A 23,592-nucleotide genomic window follows, 5' to 3' on the forward strand; every position below is an offset into this window, starting at 1 on the left:
CGTTCGGCAACGGACCAGAAGGTACATCCTTGCGCCTTCTACTCGCGTCGGTTCCTCCCTGCCGAGAGGAACTACGACACTGGCAATCGGGAGCTGCTGGCGGTCGTGGCTGCGTTGGAGGAGTGGCGTCATTGGCTTGAGGGGGCCGAGGAGCCATTTACCATCTGGACGGACCACAAGAACCTGATGTTCATCCGCGCTTCCAAGCGCCTCAACGGTCGGCAGGCGAGATGGGCCAGCTTCCTCAGTCGGTTCGACTTCTCGCTGACTTTTCGTCCTGGTTCCCGCAACACGAAGGCCGACTCCCTGTCCCGGTTACACTCCAAGGGGGCTCCACCCTCCGAGGACCCGACTCCCATCCTCCCGGAGGCCAGGGTGGTTGGAGCCATCACCTTGGGCATCGAGGGGGTGGTTAGACGTGCCCTACGCTTCCAGCGTGCTCCAAGCAACGTTCTGATTCATCGTCTCTTTGTCCCCGACTCTGTCCAGTCCCGGGTGCTGCTATGGGGCCATACCAGCCGGTTCGCCTGCCACCCGGGCGTTCATCGCACGTTCTCCTTCCTGGCTCGTCGTTTCTGGTGGCCCACCATGCGGAACGACGTCAAGGAGTTCGTATTGGCCTGCGCGGTCTGTGCCCGCAGCAAGGCCTCGCACCAGGCACCCTCCGGGCTTTTACAGCCACTTCCCGTTCCGAGCCGTCCTTGGTCACATGTGGCGCTAGACTTCGTCACAGGTCTTCCCTCCTCCCAGGGCAACACTTGCCTTCTGACCGTGGTGGATCGATTCAGCAAGGGGGTTCACCTCGTGGCCCTTTCCAAGCTTCCCTCGGCGGCCGAGACGGCGGACCTCCTGACTCACCACGTGTTCCGCCTTCATGGTTTTCCCCAGGACATCGTCTCTGACCGGGGGCCCCAGTTCACCTCCCAGGTATGGCGGGCTTTTTGCAAGGGATTGGGGGCGACGGTCAGTCTTTCCTCTGGTTATCATCCCCAGACTAACGGACAAACGGAGAGGATGAACCAGAGCGTGTAGTCTGCTCTTCGGTGTGTGGCAGCCGAGAGACCAGCTTCCTGGAGCCGTTTCCTTCCCTGGGTTGAGTACTCCATCAATTCCATGGTCAGGTGGCGGAGCCACTTACCAGACTGACCTCTCCCGCTCTGCCGTTCGACTGGTCCCCAGCGGCATGTGCTGCGTTCCGCTCCCTCAAGAAGAGGTTCACTTCCGCCCCTATCTTGCTCCACCCTGACCCCAAGAGACAGTTCATTGTAGAGGTGGACGCCTCGGATACTGGACTGGGGGCTGTCTTATCCCAGCGTTCGGCAACGGACCAGAAGGTACATCCTTGCGCCTTCTACTCGCGTCGGTTCCTCCCTGCCGAGAGGAACTACGACACTGGCAATCGGGAGCTGCTGGCGGTCGTGGCTGCGTTGGAGGAGTGGCGTCATTGGCTTGAGGGGGCCGAGGAGCCATTTACCATCTGGACGGACCACAAGAACCTGATGTTCATCCGCGCTTCCAAGCGCCTCAACGGTCGGCAGGCGAGATGGGCCAGCTTCCTCAGTCGGTTCGACTTCTCGCTGACTTTTCGTCCTGGTTCCCGCAACACGAAGGCCGACTCCCTGTCCCGGTTACACTCCAAGGGGGCTCCACCCTCCGAGGACCCGACTCCCATCCTCCCGGAGGCCAGGGTGGTTGGAGCCATCACCTTGGGCATCGAGGGGGTGGTTAGACGTGCCCTACGCTTCCAGCGTGCTCCAAGCAACGTTCTGATTCATCGTCTCTTTGTCCCCGACTCTGTCCAGTCCCGGGTGCTGCTATGGGGCCATACCAGCCGGTTCGCCTGCCACCCGGGCGTTCATCGCACGTTCTCCTTCCTGGCTCGTCGTTTCTGGTGGCCCACCATGCGGAACGACGTCAAGGAGTTCGTATTGGCCTGCGCGGTCTGTGCCCGCAGCAAGGCCTCGCACCAGGCACCCTCCGGGCTTTTACAGCCACTTCCCGTTCCGAGCCGTCCTTGGTCACATGTGGCGCTAGACTTCGTCACAGGTCTTCCCTCCTCCCAGGGCAACACTTGCCTTCTGACCGTGGTGGATCGATTCAGCAAGGGGGTTCACCTCGTGGCCCTTTCCAAGCTTCCCTCGGCGGCCGAGACGGCGGACCTCCTGACTCACCACGTGTTCCGCCTTCATGGTTTTCCCCAGGACATCGTCTCTGACCGGGGGCCCCAGTTCACCTCCCAGGTATGGCGGGCTTTTTGCAAGGGATTGGGGGCGACGGTCAGTCTTTCCTCTGGTTATCATCCCCAGACTAACGGACAAACGGAGAGGATGAACCAGAGCGTGTAGTCTGCTCTTCGGTGTGTGGCAGCCGAGAGACCAGCTTCCTGGAGCCGTTTCCTTCCCTGGGTTGAGTACTCCATCAATTCCATGGTCAGTTCCGCCACCGGCCTCTCACCATTTGAGGTTTCCCTGGGCTACCAACCGCCTCTTTTCCCCGCACAGGAGACGGAAGTGGCAGTTCCCTCCGTGCAGGACCGCTGCCGACGGGTTTGGGAGATCACCAGGACCGCGCTGCTCCGGACATCTGAGCGCGCCTGTCGTGGGGCCGACCGGCGCCGGGTTCCTGCGCCGACTTACCACCCTGGGCAGAGGGTGTGGCTTTCCGCGAAGGACCTCCCGCTTCGGTCCTCGGCCAAGAAGCTTAAACCCCGTTTCGTCGGACCTTTCGAGGTTCTGAAGGTACTCAGTCCGGCGGCCCTGCGTCTGAAACTTCCTGCGTCCATGCACATTCACCCCGTTTTCCATGTCTCCCGGGTTAAGCCCGTCTCCCTCAGTCCCCTGATGCCTCCAGCTCCTGATCCTCCGCCTCCCGAGATGGTGGATGGTCACCCCCAGTGGCAGGTCCGCCGGTTGATGGGCGTTCGACGGCGGGGTCGGGGGTTCCAGTACCTGGTGGACTGGGAGGGTTACGGCCCGGAAGAGCGGAGCTGGGTCTCCCGACAGCTCATCGTGGATCCCGGCTTGATCACTGACTTCCATCGTGCCCATCCTGACGAGCCGGGTCGGCCTGGTCGCCGGGTGGCTCCCGTGGAGGGGGGGTTTTTGTCCGTTGCTCACCTACTCGCTCTGTTCCTTTAAGCCTACTCGCTCTGTTCCTTTAGTTTTCTGTTAATCAATTGCATTTTCCTATTCACACGCTTCTTCCCGTAGACGCCGTTGATTGGTGCTTCCCCAATCACACGCTTGTCTATCTCATCCCGCAGCTGTCACAGCTTGTCATTAAGCATTCCTCTGATTATATATACCCCAATTCCCCATCAAGTGTTGTTGGATCGTTTTGATATATTATCATCATTTCGCCGTTCCTTCCTTGCCTGCTGTTTTTTCCCTGTGCTTTGCCTCCCAGGATATTCAAGAAGTATTCCGCTTGGACAACCCGTTCCCCGTGGCGACGCGCTCGCCCTGTTTGATCCCGCTCTCTTTACGCACAGCGCCTGGGTGAGTTTTGCAAGACTGTCTTTGACCCTATTCGTTTTTCGTGTGTTTTATACACTGAAGAGATCCTGCTTTTTGTCTGACTGTCACTCACCCTGTGCCTGCTTTTTGGATAGTTCATTTGGGATAATATTTGCTTGAACATCGCTCACTGTGTGTATTCACACCGAAGATATTATCACTTGGATTATTATTGGGACTTCGCTCACTGTGTGTTTTCACACCGAAGATATTATCACTTGGATTATTATTGGGACTTCGCTCACAGTGTTTTTAGCACCGAAGATTCTATCACGTGGATTTGTTGTTGGGACATTACTCACAGTGTGTATTTACACCGAAGATTCAGTCACTTGGATTACTCTGTTTTGGGACAAGTCACTTCTCCTGTCACCTGCTCTGTTCCCCACTGTACTCTGAGCTAACCCGCTCCCTCTCTCCCTCTCGGTCCCGTTTACCACCTCGGAGTGTTGCCGAGAGGATTCTGCAGAGCGGCTCTGACGTCACCGTCTGATTCCTCAGACGAACCATCCCGGGAGAAGCTGCAGAGCAGCAACATTCATCTATGCTTGTATCCCTGTCTTTGTTTGTTCTCCACCAAGTTTTTGCTGCTATCTAGTGAAATAAACAAGCCCTTGTTTTTGGCAACTCTGAAACAACTCTCTTTGTGTCGTAGCGTTTGGGGTCGGTGTCAAACCATAACACAATGCTCGGTGCCGCGCCCTTACTCTGCCTCTGATTGGCTCTGACCCTCATCCCCAGGTGGGATGACAATAGGGAACATATCACGTCCTGTATTGATTCTAAACGGAACTCAAGATTTAATTGTCAAAGACGGGACAATTCTGTATTTTAGTCTTGTAGGCACTAGTTCTTGTCTAATATTAGTTGTACTTTAAGTAACAAAAGAGAAATTTACAGTTGTAAATTAATAGTTTGTTTCTCACTTGCAAATCTGTTGTTGTATTTGGACTATTGTTCACTATTAAAAATACTGAAATTGTAAAAGTGAAATATCAAACCTGTTATCATGATTTTGACCTGCATTCCAGACACTTAAAGGGGAATACCACCAACTTTCAACACTGAAATGTTTATTTTTACGTACCTTCAAGAGGTGCTATGCTGATGAGAAGAACGTTTGACTCTTGGTTCCAGACCTGAGATCTGTAGGCCCACTGGGTCAGGTCACATAAGCTGCTTAGTACCAGACCTGAGATCTGTAATAATAATAATAATAAACTTTATTTGTATAGCACCTTTCATACAGAAACTGCAGCTCAAAGTGCTTCACAGCAGAAAAAAGCAGAAAATGAGCACATAAAGTGCAGACATATACAATCACAGTTTTTCATATTAGGATCTAACATCCCAACAGGCCACCTTGTTTATGGTTTGATTCCGTTTTAAATGGACAATAATAAAAAGACAGAGTAAAATAGTGCAATAGTGCAGTGCAATAAAATAGTAGAATAGAATAGATAAATTCTTTTTTTTACAGTGCAATAAAATAGTTCTGAATTACTGTTCAACAGTTCAAAGTCGTCTTTACCTTCTCTGTTTGGTATATCCACAGTTTAAAACCTGACAGTCTTCCCTCCTGTTTTATACCCACTTTGACCCTTCGAACCTCCCACTCAGGGCAAACCTCCCTCTCAGGGTGCAGTTCCCTCTCTTAGGGTGCAGTTCCCTCTCTTAGGGTGCAGTTCCCTCTCTCAGGGTGCAGTTCTAGGCCTTAGTCCTACAGTTTTAAAGCCTCTTGTTTGATACCCACACAGTTTAATACCTGACAGTTTTGAACCTTTAATAAAAAGTAATAGACAGAGTAAAATAATACAGTGCAATAAAATAGTACAATAGAATATATAGTAAAAGTATGCAACAGTGCAGTGCAATACAATAGAATGGAATAAGTCACACAGAGTAAAACAGTGCTACAGTACAATCAACAGCGGATTGTATTAGAAGGCTATGGTGAAGAGGTACGTTTTTAGCTTATTTGTGACCATATTAAGAGATCTAGCTTCCCTAATGTCCATATGGTAATGTGTTCCATAACTTTGGTGGATAGTTTGCAACGGCTGCATCCAGATTTTTCTTAGACTGTGGTTTGGAACCTTCAATAGACCAGTAGTAGATGATCACAATGTTCTAGGAGGCACATAGTTGACTAGAGAATTTGCAATGTAGCTTGGTCCTGTTCCATTTAGTGCTTTGTATATAAGGAGGAGGACCTTGAAATCAATTCTAAATGTTACCGGAAGCCAGTGTAGGTTAGCTCAGGGGTTCCCAAACTTTTCAGGCCAGGGCCCAGAAAATAAGGCGTCAGAGAGCCGCGGCCCAATGCACATCGTCTGGCTTTTTTTTTTTTTTTTTTTTTTTGCCAGGCGACCGATTTTTTAAGCCAAATATCACTTCAATCCTATTAAGTTAGTTCAAGTTAGTTATTCATTTATATGTGCTATTTATGAGAGGGCTAACTTGTTGTAAAATAATAATGATAATAATAATAGCCTCATTAAAATACTATTGTTGCTTCGGTTGTTTTCAGCGTTTTATGTGCATAATCTGTTATTTAGTTTGAAATGTTCGTTGAAATAAGTAGATTTTTCGTTTTTGTTTATTTATTAAGTTAATATAAAACCATATAGTCACATTTTAGAATACAATAGAATAGAATTTTAGAATACAACTAGAAACACTGTCCTGGCCTGCTTCTAAGTTCAGTGGTCTGACAAAAAATAAAATAAAATAAAATAAAATAAATATTTTTTTTTATTTTTTTTATTTTTTTTAAATCATCTCGCGGCCCACCCGTGGCTGCTCGCGGCCCACCTTTGGGTCGCGACCCCGACTTTGGGAACCACTGGGTTAGCTAATACTGGACTGATGTGGTCTCTCCTCTTGGTTCTAGTTAGTAGCCTAGCTGCCGAGTTTTGAATGAGTTGGAGTCGTTCTGTGGTTTGTAGGCCCACTGGGTCAGGTCACATGAGCTGCTTAGTATCTACAATGTTATTTTGACACACCTCCCCTCTCACTGCAATGCAAATCAATGGGAGTTTATAATCCAAGACGTGTGCATGGAATTTCATAGCAAATGTATTTTATTTGAGTGCTTCCAACTGAAAGAGCTACAGAAATCTAAAGTGTTATCTGTTTTTCAAAAGAAAATGTAGTTTGTGAGAAAGATCCACCTATATTGTCTGTCTTTTCAATTAGTTACCTGTGCTTGGAATTACAACCTAAAAGTAGATTTCAGTAGAATAACCCTTTAAATACACCTTTTGAAGTTGCAGTTGTTGACATTTCTCACTAGAGGGCAGCACATAATAATGAACGGACACCCCAGTGCTTCACTGAGAGACTTCACTGATAGCATGTAGTATCAGAGCAACATCCCATGGAGCAGCTCTCTTTAGTCTCAGTGTAAGAAAGGCTTGTCTTGGAGGGACAGCTGTAATAGTGGCTTGAAGAAAACTACTTGTTGTCATGGGAACAACACCTCACTGAAGCCACAACTTCCCTTCCTCTAACTCAGTGCTGCCCAAACTTCATCTACCTGTCTATCTGTCTACAGACCAAACTTCATCTACCTGGATATCTGTCTACAGACCAAACTTCATCTACCTGGCTATCTGTCTACCCACAGACCAAACTTCATCTACCTGTCTATCTGTCTACCCACAGACCAAACTTCATCTACCTGGCTATCTGTCTACCCACAGACCAAACTACTGTACATCTACCTGGCTATCTGTCTACCCACAGACCAAACTACATCTACCTGTCTATCTGTCTACCCACAGACCAAATTACATCTACCTGTCTATCTGTCTACCCACAGACCAAACTACATCTACCTGGCTATCTGTCTACCCACAGACCAAACTTCATCTACCTGGATATCTGTCTACCCACAGACCAATTTACAAATAAAACACAACAATACTGATGATGACATACCAGAGCCAATGGCCCGGGCATAACGTAATAAGCATTTGTATAGCAGTGGGATACACTCCTCTTAATTTATTTGCAATTGAAAAGTAAATGGGAGCAGACTGGAGCACCCTACAGATGGTTTAATGGCACTGAAACCAAACCAGGCTGAAATGGTGGTAGCATTGTTCTCACTGAATAGCTACCCAAATACCTCTGATGGGCAATAGCTTAACGTTACGCCTCAATTTACATGACAGTCTGCCATCCTTTCCTTCCAATGCTCGGTGCTGCGCCCCTACTCTGCCTCTGATTGGCTCTGACCCTACACTGGGTTCCGGTAACATTTAGAATTTATTTCAAGGTGGTCCTCCTTATGTACAAAGCACTAAATGGAACAGGACCAAGCTACATTGCAAATGCTCTAGTCAACTATGTGCCTCCTAGAACATTGCGATCATCTACTACTGGTCTATTGAAGGTTCCAAGCCACAGTCTAAGGGAAATCGGGGATGCAGCCTTTGCAAACTATGCACCAAAGTTATGGAACACACTACCTATGGACATTAGGGAAGCTAGATCTCTTAATATTTTCAGAAATAAGCTAAAAACGTACCTCTTCACCATAGCCTTCTAATACACTCTAGCACTATTTTATTCTACCATTATATTGCATAATTTTACTATATATTCTATTGTACTATTTTATTGCACTATTATTTTACTCTGTCTATTGCTTTTTATTACAGGTTCAAAACTGTCAGGTATTAAACTGTGTGGGTATCAAACAAGAGACTGTCAGCCTTTAAAGCTGTGTAAGACCCAGGCCTAGAACTGCACCCTGAGAGAGGGAACTGCGCCCTGAGAGGGAGGTTTGCCCTGAGTGGGAGGTTCGAAGGGTCAAAGTGGGTATCAAACAGGAGGGAAGACTGTCAAGTTTTAAACTGTGGATATACCAAACAGAGAAGGTAAAGATGACTTTGAACTGTTGAACAGTAATCCAGAGCTATTTTATTGCACTGTAAAATATAGATATATTTTAATCTATTTTATTCTACAATTTTATTGCACTATTTTACTCTGTCTATTTTATCTATTTTATCTTACTCTTTTTATTATTGTCTATTTAAAACTGAATCAAACCATAAACAAGGTGGCCTGTTGGGATGTTAGATCCTAATGTGATAAACTGTGATTTTATATGTCTGCACTTTATGTGCTCATTTTATGCCTTATGTCTTTTTTCTGTTGTGAAGCACTTTGAGCTGCAGTTTCTGTATGAAAGGTGCTATACAAATAAAGTCTATTATTATTATTAGGAAGGGAAGTAGAAGCCATTCTGGAAGGATTTCAGGTCATCAGGTCTGAGACTTGAGTAACAATAATCAATAGCTTAACATCAAAATTCCTCAATAGGTGCTTAATCATGATTATTATGCCCTATACAAAAGTGCTTAATGAAGAATTCATAAAATAAATGCAACACAACAATTGAAATAGGAATAAAACAACAACAAATAACTAGTAGTAATTAAGTAATGTATTAGATAAGAGCTAATAAAATAAAATAGCATGGTGAGACAGAGACTCTGACCGCTATGAGGGCCGTCTCTGTGGAGTGACCAGTCCTGAAGCCTGACTGATTAGGGTCGAGGTCAGGAGGTCATTCTGTAAGAGGTAATCAGAAAGTTGGTTTTATGAGCGGTGTGACTCTGGCTTGTTTTAGGGAGGTGGGAACCAGACCGTACCAAAGTAGTGCCAGACAGAATCACCCACGTCATTAGTTTAACCATTTATTATAATGCAGAATAAATGCCGATGTTAATAGTTATTCTTGGTGAGGTGGTTCTACTCTTGGCCGTGGTGGGACATCTCAAATCCTAATGAAAACATATAGCGAGCTGAAAGGTCCCACTCTATCCTTCCTCATCATAACTATATGGCTGAACACAGCTCTTCTGTTCAACATTGACCCCCTGACCCCCCAGATGTGTTCTGCACATTTACCACTAGAGGGCAGAATGTCCCCATGTATCACCTGAACGTCACTCCTTACAGTGATACAGGTATAAAGACACTATTGTAATAGAGCAATAGGCTGCTCTAGGGATGTGTTGGCACAGGGTGAATGAAAGTGATGGGGAGCAGAGAAGAGTCACGGTCAGATGACTGGTCAGGTTTGAAGACAGGAGAGAGTTCCACTTTAAACTCTTGTGGGTTTTATTCATCACGGAAATGGTGGGGAACTGTGTGTGTTCTGCAACAGACAGAAAGATTGATCAATTAATGGATACAACTCATATAATCTCAGTCATGCAAATAATAGTTATATAATAATAGGCAAATTATATACTTTAAATAGCTCTTACCAAATAAAACAAGTATATCTCTTACCAAAGAAAATAAGTATAAGTCTTTATTTGTCATCAGATGAACACAAACGCACACATGCGATGGGCGACCCACAGGAACACACATGCACTGAGTCGCTGATGAAATGTTCTCTGCACCTCCCATCCCGTCGTCCTCCCCCCCCAAGGGCAGCCGGGAGCAGACAAGGGCTGCAGCGAGCGCCGCGCCCGGGGACCAATCCAAGTGCTCCTGTCCGTCTTCGTCAGGGATGCAACAGCGTTAGCGATCTGTTGTGCATGTTTTTCCATTGGGTTTATCTTATTCGGTAAGCCTTGCGAGCACGGGGAGAACATGCAAACTCCACACAGAACGGCCCGGGAGATACCCCACCTGGGTAACTGGCAACCTGGTCCCCAAGCGGGAATCGAACCCACAACCTTCTAGCTCTGAGGCGACAGTGTTAACCACGTTTTATGTATGATATTGTGAGGAAGGGGCAGGACTAGTAATAGCTTCCTTTTGCTCCTTCTCGAACTCATTTGTTTATAATTTTTTCTTTTTTTTATCTACTTTTTCTCCCCATTTTTCTATTTTTCTCCCGTCCCCAATTTCGTATTGTCCAATTCTACCCTCCCCTGTCTCGAACGTTGTTAGGCCATGCCTCCCACAAGCCGGCTGCAATGTGGACGAAGCCTTGCATCACGTGTCCCCTCCGGTACTCGAGGAGGCAGCCGTCACATCTTTTCACCTGCACAGCGCGATCTCTCAGCGGCGAGGGTCTGCGTGGGAGGGACACGCCGCCCTCGTCGCTTCCTGATTCTACTGTGCAAGCACACCAACCGACCTGTAGGAGTCGCTGTCCACAACGTCCGATCCCCACCCACCAGCTTCCCACCCCCTAATACTGCCAATTGTATTAGTATGAACGACCAGCCAAGCTGGTAGCAATGCTGAGAGCTGGGCTCGAACCCAGCATCTCCTGCGATGGTGGCGAGCACCTTGCCCACTGCGCCACCTAGCCGCCCTATTTGTTTATCATTTAATGAAGAATGGAAGTTTTCATTTAGAATTTTTTTTTTATTGTGTTTTTACATGGTTGATTGTTCGAGATAAAATAAACTCAATTAAATTATCTGGGGCTCATACAGAACCAAGCATTTCACTGTAATGTACATGTACTTTATACGTGACAAATAAAAGCTAACTTGAACTTGAAACCGTAATAGTGCTAATCAGTAAATCATACTGGCCAGCAGTGTAACTAGCGAGAGTAGGTAAGGGATATGTACAGATATATATATCTAGTGTGTTGTTGGGGAAACACCATGTTTATTGTCCAAATAAAAGAATTGAGGGCAAATTAGACAAATTATAAATATAATGAAGGGGAATATCTACTGCTTTCTACAACTAGCCTACTGCCTACACTGTAATCATAACTACCAACCTCATAATAATAATAATAATAATACACTTTATTTGAATAGCACCTTTCATAAAAGAATTGCAGCTCAAAGTGCTTCACCGCAGTAAGAAAAGACAGGCATAAAATGAGCACAAAATTGGCAGATCAAGAGCAATGCATAACGTGCAGACATAAAACAAGTATAGAATAGAAAGCAGCAAGATAGACAAAATCAAGGTGACAGAGCATTAAATCACGTTGTTTTTCATATTAGGATCTAACATCTTAATAGGCATCTTTGTTTACGGTTTGATTATCACTGATACACATATTTTTAACGTTAGCCTTTGTGATTTATGATCACAGGGACTCGAACCCACGATGGTCTAGTAATTCTTACACGTAAATTACTCTTTATAATTAACAAAAAATGTATGTACTACTACTCATCATACTATAGTCTACCTAGGATGGCGACAAAAGGAAAGAGCAAATGGCCCTTGTTCAACGGAAGAGCCGAGGACTATGAGCTCTGGGAAGAGCGCATGTTATGCTGCATGCACGGTGTGGGACTGAAGACGACGATATTGACGGCCCCCACGGGACCACTAACGGCGGAAGCGCAAGCCCTGGACGACAAGCATAATGCAGATGCATACTGTGAGTTAGCACCACTGCTCGACGACACAAGCTTGGGGCTGATATTCCGCGACACTAAGGACAAAGGCCGAGAAAGCCTGGAAGTGTTGAGAGAACATTATATCGGACAAGGAAGACCCTGAGTCGTGTCCCTCTACATAACACTAACAGCACTGAAGAAGGGGCACACCGAGACTGTGACCGAATACGTCATCAGAGCTGAGCAGATCATTACGGCGCTGAAGAGTGCAGGAGAAGCACCAAGCGATGGACTAATGATGGCGATGGTGATGAGAGGACTACCGGAGCTGTACAAACCGTTCACACTCCTGGTAACACACGGTTCAGCGGACATGACGCTGGGAAAGTTCAAGGCCAAGTTGCGAAATCCTTTGGCCTCCGAAGATATCCACCCAGCCGCCGCGGAGGCGGGAGAGAGGGTGCTGAAGGCCCGAGCGACGCCGAGGGAGAAGACCAGGCCCACGACGGAGCTGGTGTGTTGGCGATGCGGAGAAAAAGGCCATCGGAAAGGTAACTGCACAAAGACTGTTTGGTGTAGCTTCTGCAAATCCACGGGGCACACAGACAAAGTGTGCATGAAGAAACGCGACCAGAGCGCGTGGCATGCGCATGGACAAGATGGCAGCGACGGTGGACGTGAGACGAATCGAGACGACGCCCGGAGAGTAGCGGGGCAAGAAGACGTCATCTTCGGGGCGCAGACAGCGTACGTCACCCGGCCAACGCAGCTGCAGCAGGCCCAAAGGAAGGGACTGATCGTGGACACAGGTCCGTCGTCCCACGTCATCAACGACAGGAGTCGGTTCAAGAACTTTGACAACACTTTCGACCCGGAGAGACACAGCATGGAGCTGGCAGACGGGAAGCGCACCTATGGGTTGGCGCAAGAGAGAGGAGACGCACAGGTATGCCTCATAGACAGTGAGGGGCACCGGTGTACAGTGACGTTAAAGAACGCTCTCTACGTACCCTCGTTCCCACAAGAACTATTCTCTGTAATAGCTGCTACTGCGAACGGTGCCAAAGTGTTCTTCAATGAAGGTAAAAATGTTCTTGTAGAGCCTGACGGTACGTGATTTAACATAAAGAGAATGTATTATCTACAAACAGTGTAATTACAATGACAAGTGTAATAATAATGATATGTGTAATATGACTGTCAGTCACGATATTCAGACATGGCATGAGATTATGGATCATTGTAATTACGAGGATTTACTGAAACTGCAAGCAGTGACAGAAGGCTTGCACATTGAAGGTGAAAAGCGTAGACCTGACAGAGAATGTGTAGTGTGCATAAAGGGGAAGTTCACTCAATCGAGAAACAGAAATCCCACAGAAAAAGTAAAGGTACCACTTGCGCTAGTTAACACAGATCTAGCCGGTCCAGTAAGCAACGAGTCCATAGGAGGCTTTAGATATGTACAGTATTTTACAGATGTGTTTACAGGGGCAGTGTTTGTTTACTTTCTCAAAGCAAAGAGTGACACACTCCAGGCCACGGAGAAATTCCTGGCAGACGTAGCCCCTTATGGTAACATAAGATGCTTGAGGTCCGACAACGGAACCGAGTTCACAAATAGAGAGTTCCAATCACTGTTGAGAAGGAACAAGATAAGACACGAGACGTCATGTCCATACTCCCCACACCAGAACAGAGTGGCAGAGAGGGAATGGCACACTCTTTTCGAAATGGCTAGGTGTAAGCTAGTAGATAGTAACTTACCTAAGAGTCTATGGCATTATGCGGTGCAAGAAGCCGCTTACACCAGAAACAGGTGCTTTAATAAGCACACGGGCACGTCCCGTATACAGCACTGACAGGAAAGAAGTGTAATCTAGCTAGAATGCACCAATTTGGCTCAGTGTGTTATGCTTACCAGCAGGACAGAGGAAAGCTCGAGTCCAGATGTGAAAAAGGACTCTTTGTAGGGCACGACAAAGGAAGCCCCGCTTTCCTAGTCTATTATCCCGGTAAAGGGAGGGTGCAGAAACACAGGTTAGTCAAATTTGTCACAAAGACAACATGTGAGAACGAGACACAGACAGAGGAGCCAGAGCTGGACTCCAGAGTAAGGTGTGAAGAAACAGAGACACCTCAGCCTAGTGTACTTAGCACGGTCGTGCAGACAGACAGTCAGCAACCCCCAGAGGACGATGACGAGGAGCACCCGAGGGTGACGTCACGTGCCCCAAGCAGTGGGAGGTATCCCTCAAGGGAACACAAACCCCCAAAGTATCTGACAGACTATGCCCGGAGAGAAAGTGACGATGATGACAGTACACTTACCAGCATTGATTACTGCTACAGAGTAGTAAGTGGAGTACCTCAGACCTTTAAAGAGGCCATAGTATCCCCTGAATCAAGTAAATGGGAGAGAGCAATGGATGAGGAGATGAGGTCCCTAGAGGACAACCACACCTTTACTCTAACCAAGTTACCAGAGGGCAGACAGACAGTGGGAGGGAAATGGGTGTACTCAATCAAGGAGGGTATTGAAGGCCATGACAAGTACAAAGCCAGGTTCGTAGCTAAAGGTTACAGTCAGAGGGAGGGGATAGACTACGGTGAGACCTTCTCCCCCACAACCAATCTGACCAGTGTAAGGGTAGTGATGAAGAAAACTGAGAAACACCAAGAGGATGCTCAGAGATTGACAGATGTAAAAATGTACAGAGAAGCTGTAGGTAGCCTAATTTATTTGACAACATGTACTCGCCCTGACCCATGTTTTGTAGTGAGTAAATTGTCACAGCATTTTGCTGACCCCACAGAGGAGCACCAGCAAAACATGTTTTTCGTTATCTCAAAGGTACAGCAGATAAACAGCTTTGTGTCAGAAAGAGCAGCAAGGGCTTAGGCCTTAGGGCTTGAAGCCTACAGTGATGCAGACTGGGCGGCAGACACCACAGACAGAAGAAGTACCACAGGGTATTGTGTGAGTTTGAACACAGACAGCTCACTGGTTTTGTGGAAAACAAAGAAGCATCCCACAGTGGCACTATCAACTTGTGATGCCGAATACATGGCTCTAGCTATGACAATACAGGAATGTATTTATCTAGAACAACTACTCGAAGGAATGGATACCTATGTATACAAGAAGACTGTTGTTTATTAAGACAACCAGGGAACCATTGCGATTGCTAGAAACCCTGTGTGCCGACAGAGGTGTAAACATGTCGATATAAAATATAATTTCATCACATCTGTCATCAGAGAAGAAAGAATGACACTGATTTATTGTCCGACAGACGACATGGTAGCAGACGCTATGACGAAACCTGCTTCCAAACAGAAATTGAGAAGATCTGCAGAGGTCATGTTTGGTGTGTAAATATTGACTGTTATTTAGTATTGACTGCCATATTCTTTTTGATGCTCTGAACTGTATTATTTTCTTTGTAAAATTGTTTTTGAAGAAGTTGTACAGTGTACTAGACAACCATAAGTGGGAGTGTTAAAGTTAGAGGTTATATATGATTGCAAGTAACTGAGTAACTGTCTAACTATGTATAACTGTTTCTACTAGAGGGCGCTATAGGCGGAGCTGTTAATGCTGCCGCCAGGTAGAGGGTATATAAAGAGATGCCGACTCCCCCTCTGTCTCTTCCACCTTCGCTCTCATAAGAGAAGGATGTCTCATGTACTGCTGTGGACCAATGTGAAATAAACCACGCCGTTTAATGGCTAAAGATAGAAACCATGCCTCATGAACATATTATTGTCGCTCCATAGCTGACTCTGTCAACAAAGAGCAAGACGTTCTTGTGGAAACAGATCACACTGTGGACACCACAACACCTGTAAGTACATTATATTTACATTGTTTTAAATTAAATTAAAAATTTATTAAAAACTGGCCCCCGTAAATGTCCAACCCCCCCCCCCCCCCCCCTCCTAATGTACAGTTTCCTCCCCCTCGTATATATTGTCTGTCAGGATCTCTGTTTAACAGTACTGTCTATTTGCCTATCTTGTATGTCACAAATGTAACAGTACTGTATACCTGTATGTGGGGCGGCGTGGCTCAGGGGTAGAGCGCGTCGTCCAATGATCGAAGGGTTGGTGGTTCGAATCCCGCTCAAGCCCATGTCCATCCCACTGCCGTTGTGTCCTTAATGACACCGGTATGACTGTGTATGAACGAATAATAATTATTATTATTATTATTATTATTATTATTATTATTATTATTATTATTATTATTATTATTATTATTATTATTATTATTATTATTATTATTATTATTATTATTATTATTATTATGTCATGTATTGTCATAAATGGCATGATATATATCTGTATGGTGGTCCCCGTAAATGTACAAACACCCCCTCCCACCCACCCACCCCCTCCTAAGGTACAGTTTCCTCCCCCTTGTATGTATATATTTTCTGTTAGGATCTCTGTTTAACAGTACTGTCTATTTGCATATCTTGTATGTCACAAATGTAACAGTACTGTATACCTGTATGTCAGAAATGTCAAGATATATATTATGTATGTTGCATATGTCATTAATGTCATTATGAATTGAAAATGGGGGACCCTGATGTAAACAAGACAATAGTCTTTCTCTGGTCTGCATCCCCTTAACAATTGTGTATTGAGCTTTACCCATTCTGCAATCTGTTAATAAAGTTTTCAATCAACACAATGATACCAGTACACAATGCTACCAGTACACAATGCTACCAGTACACAATTCTACCAGTACACAATGATACCAGTGTAAACTACTAAGGAGTCGGTCGCAGTCAACCAGCACCAGCTAACGGGTCTGACCCTTTAGCTCGGCCGGTTAGAGCAACCGCCTGTGGATCCTATGGTCCCAGGTTCAAATCCACTCAGTTACATTGGTGACAGCGGTGGGATCTCACCGCCCTGTGAATCTGTATCCAGAGCGTACGAGGGCGCACTTCTCGGTTTTTAAAGGAACACTCCAACATTTTGGGAAATTAGCTTATCGTCTTCTCCAGAGAGAGACAAGAAGATAGATACCAGTCTCCTCTCTGTGCGCTCAGTAGAAAGCTATCTGGCTGCACGTTAGCCTAGCTTAGCACAATGAATGGAAGCGGACATGACCGGGTAGCCTTCGGGAGAGGTGTTAATTGGACAATGCCTAGTGTAACTGAGGGGTACAATTCCCTGACTGTATTACTAGATATGATACTTACTACCACTACCTTTGTACTTAATATTCGGCCTCTCACGTAGATGAAACGGATCCAACACAATTGTACGAATTAGAAACAAGTCTTTATTGCCTACACAGCGATGGTGTGTAGACTAAACACTTAATCACTTAATTACATTTATGAATTGAAATAGTATGCACTTTTATGGCAAGGAGTATTCGTCGGTATATCAATAGATAATGTCCAATCTCTGAAGGCGCAGGTGGTAAATATACGACCTGGAATAGTTAAGGAATAACAGCAATGATACTTTAATGATTATAGGCTGGATACACTAGAGGGGGTTAATCCGGTCGCTTGTAAGCCGACAGGAGTAGGAGGGGGGGGGGGTAGAATCCAGCTGCCTCGTCCGGCCAAGGGTATCCCAGGAGAACCCACTGTAGTGCCGTTCAATGCGCCGGCGATCCTTGGACCACAGATGAAAGCAGGTGGACTCTTTGTGGGCCGGCTCTCTCCGGTCCACGGGGGAGAGATGTGGAGAGACCTCGTCTTGCAGAGCGTCTCCTCACCTTGTGTCCTCTCCAGGGGGGGGGGTTCCAACACACGGTAGTGTCGGGGGTCTTTATCCATAGAATAATCAAAGTATCCAAAGCATAATCCGTGCCTGGGAAGGCGGGCTGTCGTCGGTAGAATAATCCGGTATACAGGTCCACTCGCTCGTCGGCTCTGGGGCTCCTCGGGTGCAGCTTCACATAGGGTCAACCACCCTGGGTAAGCAGCCAGTTCTCTGCCCGAAACGATGGGGTACTGACTACGGTAGTATTCTCACCGCACGAAGCACTATATATTAACAGACTATTATTAGCTTAATAGACTACGTCCAACTCGACGATATAGTGCCAAATATGACTATTCAAATATTAATATACACGATGTCTCAATACCGATGGTAGGCAAACTTGGCCTTACTCCCACACGTGGCATCGCGGGGAGGCTTTACGTCTGTGACTCTATTGGAGGGTAAGAAACTGGACTGAAAAGAAAGTCCTACTTTAGTAGCGCAGTATATATACGCACTATGAACAAATAGTCCCATTAGTGGTGCGGTAGCCAAATTCCTACGCGGAACTAGGACTTGTTCGTACATGTCGAGCGGTACGTTTGAACTGGGTCTGAGGGGTATGGCAGCCTGGCACCAAGGTCTCGACCAATAGTAGAATGGAGACTATTATGGGATGTTCAGTAGGCTAGAATGGATATTCAATGCATATTGTACAAGGAATATACAAGGGATATCAGGGAATATTAGAGAATATACAAATACAATTAAATATATATATATAAATAAATATATATATACGGTTTAATCTGGCCCTTCACAACAGCCACCCCCTGAATAGGTCCCGGACCTAATCAGTTAAACGGAGACAGATTAATCGCGTTGTCTATTTACACATAAGGGTTTGCTGTAGGGGTCAGTCAACTTCACAAAGTCATAGGGTTGTAGGGTCATGGTCATCATCGATTGTGTCTGGGAGTCGAGGCAGTTCTATGAGCCTTGCCACGGGACGGGTGTAAGTGCGACCCTGGACGAGCACTTCAGCTGCTCGGACCTTGCCGTCGGCACCGGTGATCACTTTGCTTACGCGGCCGGCCGGCCACATAGCTCTGGGCAGTGATTGATCAATAATCATGACGACTGTTCCTTCTGTCAAATTGTCTCTCTCCTTTACCCACTTCTGGCGGGTCTGTAGAGACGGTAGGTAGTGCAGTAGGAAACTGCTCCTGGCGTGATGTACATCCTCATCGTATTTCTTTATAATCAGCTCTGTGACCTTGTGTCGGCTGTTCAATACGATCGGGTATTTAATGTCATCCGGTAGATTGGGGGCTCTGCGTAGGCGACCACCCACTCTGATGAGGGTGTGAGCGTCGCTCTCGGGGGCCAGGTGAATTAATCTGCTGTCGGATGGGACGGGCTTTCCTCCCTGTAGACAGGCCAATTCATCGGGGAACGAGTCTCTCTGGGCTCGCTGCAGTAGAAGCAATTCTGCTTCCTCGTAGTTAGCCGCTGACATATCAGCGGGGGACTTGCACTCCGGGTGGTACCGCAGGAATGTTCTTTGTTGTGCACTCTCTATGGACGTGCAATCGTTTATGTTAGGGTCGGTGGAGGCTACGGTGCTCAATCCACAGAACACAGACTTCTTAATTTCCACCTCCTCTGGACTGGCTTCCCTCGGGATAGGCATGGGCCACTGTCCTTCCGGGAGTCTTAGGAATGCGGGGCCGTCACTGTAGACATTGCGACGGGTGAGGTCATCCAGGGGCATCCCCCGGGTGATGACGTCAGCTGGGTTCTGTTTTGTATCAACGTAGCGCCACTCTGTTTCTCCGGTTAACTCTTCGGTTAAGTCTTGAATCTCGGTGACTCTGACTCCCACGAAGACTTTGTACTTGCATGAGTCCGATTTGATCCAGGCGAGTACCGTCGTGGAATCTGACCACAGGATTGTTCTAGACACCGGTATGGTGAGCTCACGTTGGATGAGCGTGGCTAGGTGCGCTCCGGCTAGGGCTGCGCAGAGCACTAGACGTGGGATAGATTGTTGCTTGCGTGGGGCTACTCTCGAGCGGGCGAGGACAAATGCTGTGTAGATCTCTCCCCCTTGGTCTTGGGCCCGCAAGTAGGCTACTGATCCGTATGCGACCTCTGAGGCGTCACTGAAGACGTGCAAGTCCATTTTACATGTCTCTGGCCTCACCGTGGGTGGGAAGTAGCTTCGGCGCATATTAACGCCTGGGAGTGAGTGGAGCTCCATCTCCCACTCTCTCCAGGTGGATGCAAGGTGTGCGGGAATGGGGTCGTCCCAGCCCTGGTCCTTGTCCCACAATGCTTGTACAATCATTTTTGCCCTGGTGGTGTACGGTAGAATACATCCTAGCGGGTCATATTGTCGGGCGAGTGTTGTGTACACACTCCGTCTGGTGGTCGGCGCCGCCGCCGGCCTTCCCTGCTCCGTAGTCAGGGGCTTGTGTCTGTAGTGAAGCGAATCTGTTTTGAATCGCCACACCAATCCCAGGGTCATCTCCTGGGCTTCTCCCGGGATTGTAGCCATCCAGGTCTCGCTGCTGGCTGCCTTGGGTTCGGAGGAGAGGCTGCGCAGTACTTGCAGATCGCTGCTGGCCCACTGCCTGAGATCAAAGCCGCCTTTGATCAATGAGGCGCGGAGTTTAATCAGGAGAGCCTCGGCTTCTTCCTGGGTTGAAAGGCTTTGTAGACAGTTGTCTACGTAGAAGCTGTTCTTTACGCTGTGTCGGACCTCTTCGTCCGCTGCTGGGTCCTCTGCTACATGTTTCTGTAGTGCAAATGTCGCACAGCAGGGGCTGCACGTCGTTCCGAAGGGGAGGACTTCCCATTGGTAGATGGCTGGGTGCTCATCTCCTGGCTTCTCTCTCCATAGGAACCGTAACAGGGGCTTGTCCGCCTCTACTAATCTCACCTGCAGGAACATTCCTTTAATGTCCCCGCTGATGGCCACCTTTTCCTGGCGGAAGCGGAGTAGAACGCCGAGTAGGGAGGGGCCGAGTGTGGGACCGGGCAGTAACTCTTTATTCAGATTTTGGGATCCGATCTGGTAGCTGCAGTTAAATACTATGCGGTCTTTACCGTTGTGATGGACCTTGTGGTGGGGCACGTACCACGATTCAGTGGTCTGGTCAGCCTCTTTAATGTCCATCTTTGTGACGTGTCCCGCTGTGATGAGCTTCTCAATCTCAGCGCGGTATACACTCTCTTGGGCGGGGTTCTTGGCTAAGCGCCGCTCCGTGTTCAGCAGGTACCGTTCTATGGCGTCTGTCTTGGCGTGGAAAGTAGGCATTCCTTCTCGCCGCAGGAGTGGCGTGGCGTATCTCAACACGCCGTTGACCGGGACTCTCTTGGTCCCTGTCTCGAGGAGGTGAATGGCGTAAATGTCATCTTTAGAGCGAATGTCTTTCTTTCCATTCTTAAAGGGCATTTGTTCCAAGCTCCATAGCCGCTCTACGTGTTGCAGGAGTGCGGTTTCTCCCTCTGTGACTCGGGAGTGGAGACATCTAGTGGCTGTACTTCGGTTGAGAGATTTGGCGAGCGGGCCTTGGAGAGTCCATCCCAAACGGGTCTCGACTGCTGCAGGACAGCCTCGGGGTCCGGTATGAACCCGGTCTATCGGGACAATGAGGTCTGCATGGTCGGAGCCTATCAACAGGGTCGGCATAGCATTGTCTATGAGCGGGATCGGTAACTTGCGCAGATGTGCATATTTCTCCATCAGCTTGGCGACGGGGTATGTGTACCGCGACAGTCCTATTTCTTGGCTGGTGAAAGCGTCTGCAATCTGGTACCGTCGCTCAGGCTGGCCGCTTGCTGCGATAGAGAATGAGACATTCTCGCCCTTTATCGTCTTCAAATCTCGTCTTATTGTCCGAATTGTCATTTGGGTTTCGCTTCCCCGCAGCCCTAGCTGGGCCGCAGCGGAGGCGAGCAGCAGGGTCTTCTCTGACCCGTCATCGAGGACGGCGTAAGTGTCCAGGACTTTATTCTGGTAGCTTAGTGTCACACGCACTACTTTTAGGAGTACTCGGGCTCCACTGCTGCTGGCGGGATCGATGTACATGACGCTCGCTTTGCGGCTGGATGGTGCAGGTGAAGGGCGCCGTCTGTTACTGTCGTGAAGTATGTCCAGATGGGCTCCATCGCACTTGGTGCACCTTTTCTTTAAGCGGCATTCGGCTGCCATGTGTGAGCGCGCACAGCGAAAACAGCGCTTGTTGGACTTTATCCATTGACCTGCTTCCTCCGCGTTCAGCTTGGGGAAGGAGTCACATTGCGCTAGCCAGTGTTCTTTCTCACAGTAGGGGCACACTATCTTCCACTTCTCCGTTCTGGAGGGGGTACTGTGGCTCTTGCTGCTCGGTACTGACTCCGATTGGTGCATCACAGTCACCGATCTTCTTCCATCATTTAGTCGTCTGGTTCCTTCTCTGGAGCCAGGGGTGCTCCGTCCGAATGTATCTAGCCGTAGGCTGCTGACTTCTCTCGCCAGGAAGTCTGCTAGATCGAGGAGGTTCGGTTCGGGGCCATTCGGGTCTCTGTGGTCCCTCTGCCGCCTAAAGCGCTCCTGACGAGCGGGCGGCAGCTTCTCCAGGATCCTTTCCACATTTGAGTTGGCGTAAAGTTCATACTTCCCCTTCTCTCTTTGCGCTCCCAACATCCCTACCAGGGACTGCACTCTGATGGACAGGTCGTCCAGTGCTCGATTGTCTATTGCTGGGGGTAAGCGGTCGATGTGTCGGATCTCCTGGATCACGTAATCCCATATGCGCCCATACCTCTGGTCCAATGCTACCAGCGCTGCTGTGTATGGGGTGGTGGAAGTCGCGTAGGCGAGCGCTATATTATGTGCGCGGGGCACCTTTAAGTGCTGCAGTAGGATGGCGTATTTGTGGCGTTCATCCAATACATCCACCAACATGGTCTCCAGACACATGCGGAGTTCTGTATACTGGGCCCGGTTCTCTTGGGTGAAGTCGGGTACCATAGGCGTGCCAATGTATGACGCTGACTGTGGATACATCGGCGAGCGTTGGGGGAGAGGCCTCCTAGGCGAGTCTCCTCCCGCTCCTTGGTATGGGCTGGTACCGGCAGTGTACCATGGCCCGCTTGTCCAGGTGCTGTTCCTCGGTGCGGGTCGTGCGTCGTGCTCACCCGTGTATAGAGTCGGGGGTCTGTAGCGCAGCTCCGCGGGAGTATAGCCTGGGCTGTACCGGACCTCCTGGTCCGGTAGAGTACTGTGCTGTCTTCGGGCGCGGTTCTCCTCCTCTTCCTCTTCGTCTTCAGTTAGGTCATCCAGTGCTTGTAGTCTCTGGTTTAGCCTCTCCACAGGATATGCTGCTCCTTCCCGGTTGCTAGGTCTCGCTTGGACCGGTGGGGGGAGGTGGTCTGTGGGGGGTATAGACCTCGTCTGTTGGTCAAGTTCAGGGTTGTTTACTCGGCTAGGGGATGCCGCCCTGGAGGTGTGTCTAGACGAGTTCCTGGAGCCTCTGGCGGAGGGAGAGGGTGTTGTCCGTCTGATCAGCTGTTCTATTAGTTGCGCTTGCTGTCTGTCGCGCTCTGCGTCCCGTAGAGCACCAGCAGCTGCTCGCTGGCTGTCTGCTCGGTCTCGGGCCACATTCTCTTCCATCTGAATGCGTCTTATTTCTAGACGTATCTGCTCGTGTTCGCTTCGCTGCTGGATCTGCAGTCGGTCGCGTTCAGCAGCGGCGTTCAGGCTGATGAGGAAGGCCTGCTGTAGGGTCCTCTCTGCCTCGCTGGGAGAAGGCGGTTGTATAGGGGAGCCTTCCCTCGGGGTACTCCTTGCGGAGCCTTGGAGCTCTATCTCCACGGTGCTCTCCCCGTCTTCTTCCGTGCCGAGTTCTCTCTCGGTAGCATTGTATTCCTCCCGGGACTCATCGGGGACTACTTCTTCAGTACTGGCGGGGTGTGAAGTCATGTCTGGTTCCCACTGGTCCCCACCGTGAACTTGGTCAGTTACATTAGAGCCCGTAGGGGCCTCTATGGTC

The sequence above is a fragment of the Notolepis coatsorum genome (genome assembly GCF_963971535.1).
Source record: "Notolepis coatsorum genome assembly, contig: SUPER_15_unloc_3, whole genome shotgun sequence".
NCBI classification, from domain to species: Eukaryota; Metazoa; Chordata; class Actinopteri; order Aulopiformes; family Paralepididae; genus Notolepis; species Notolepis coatsorum.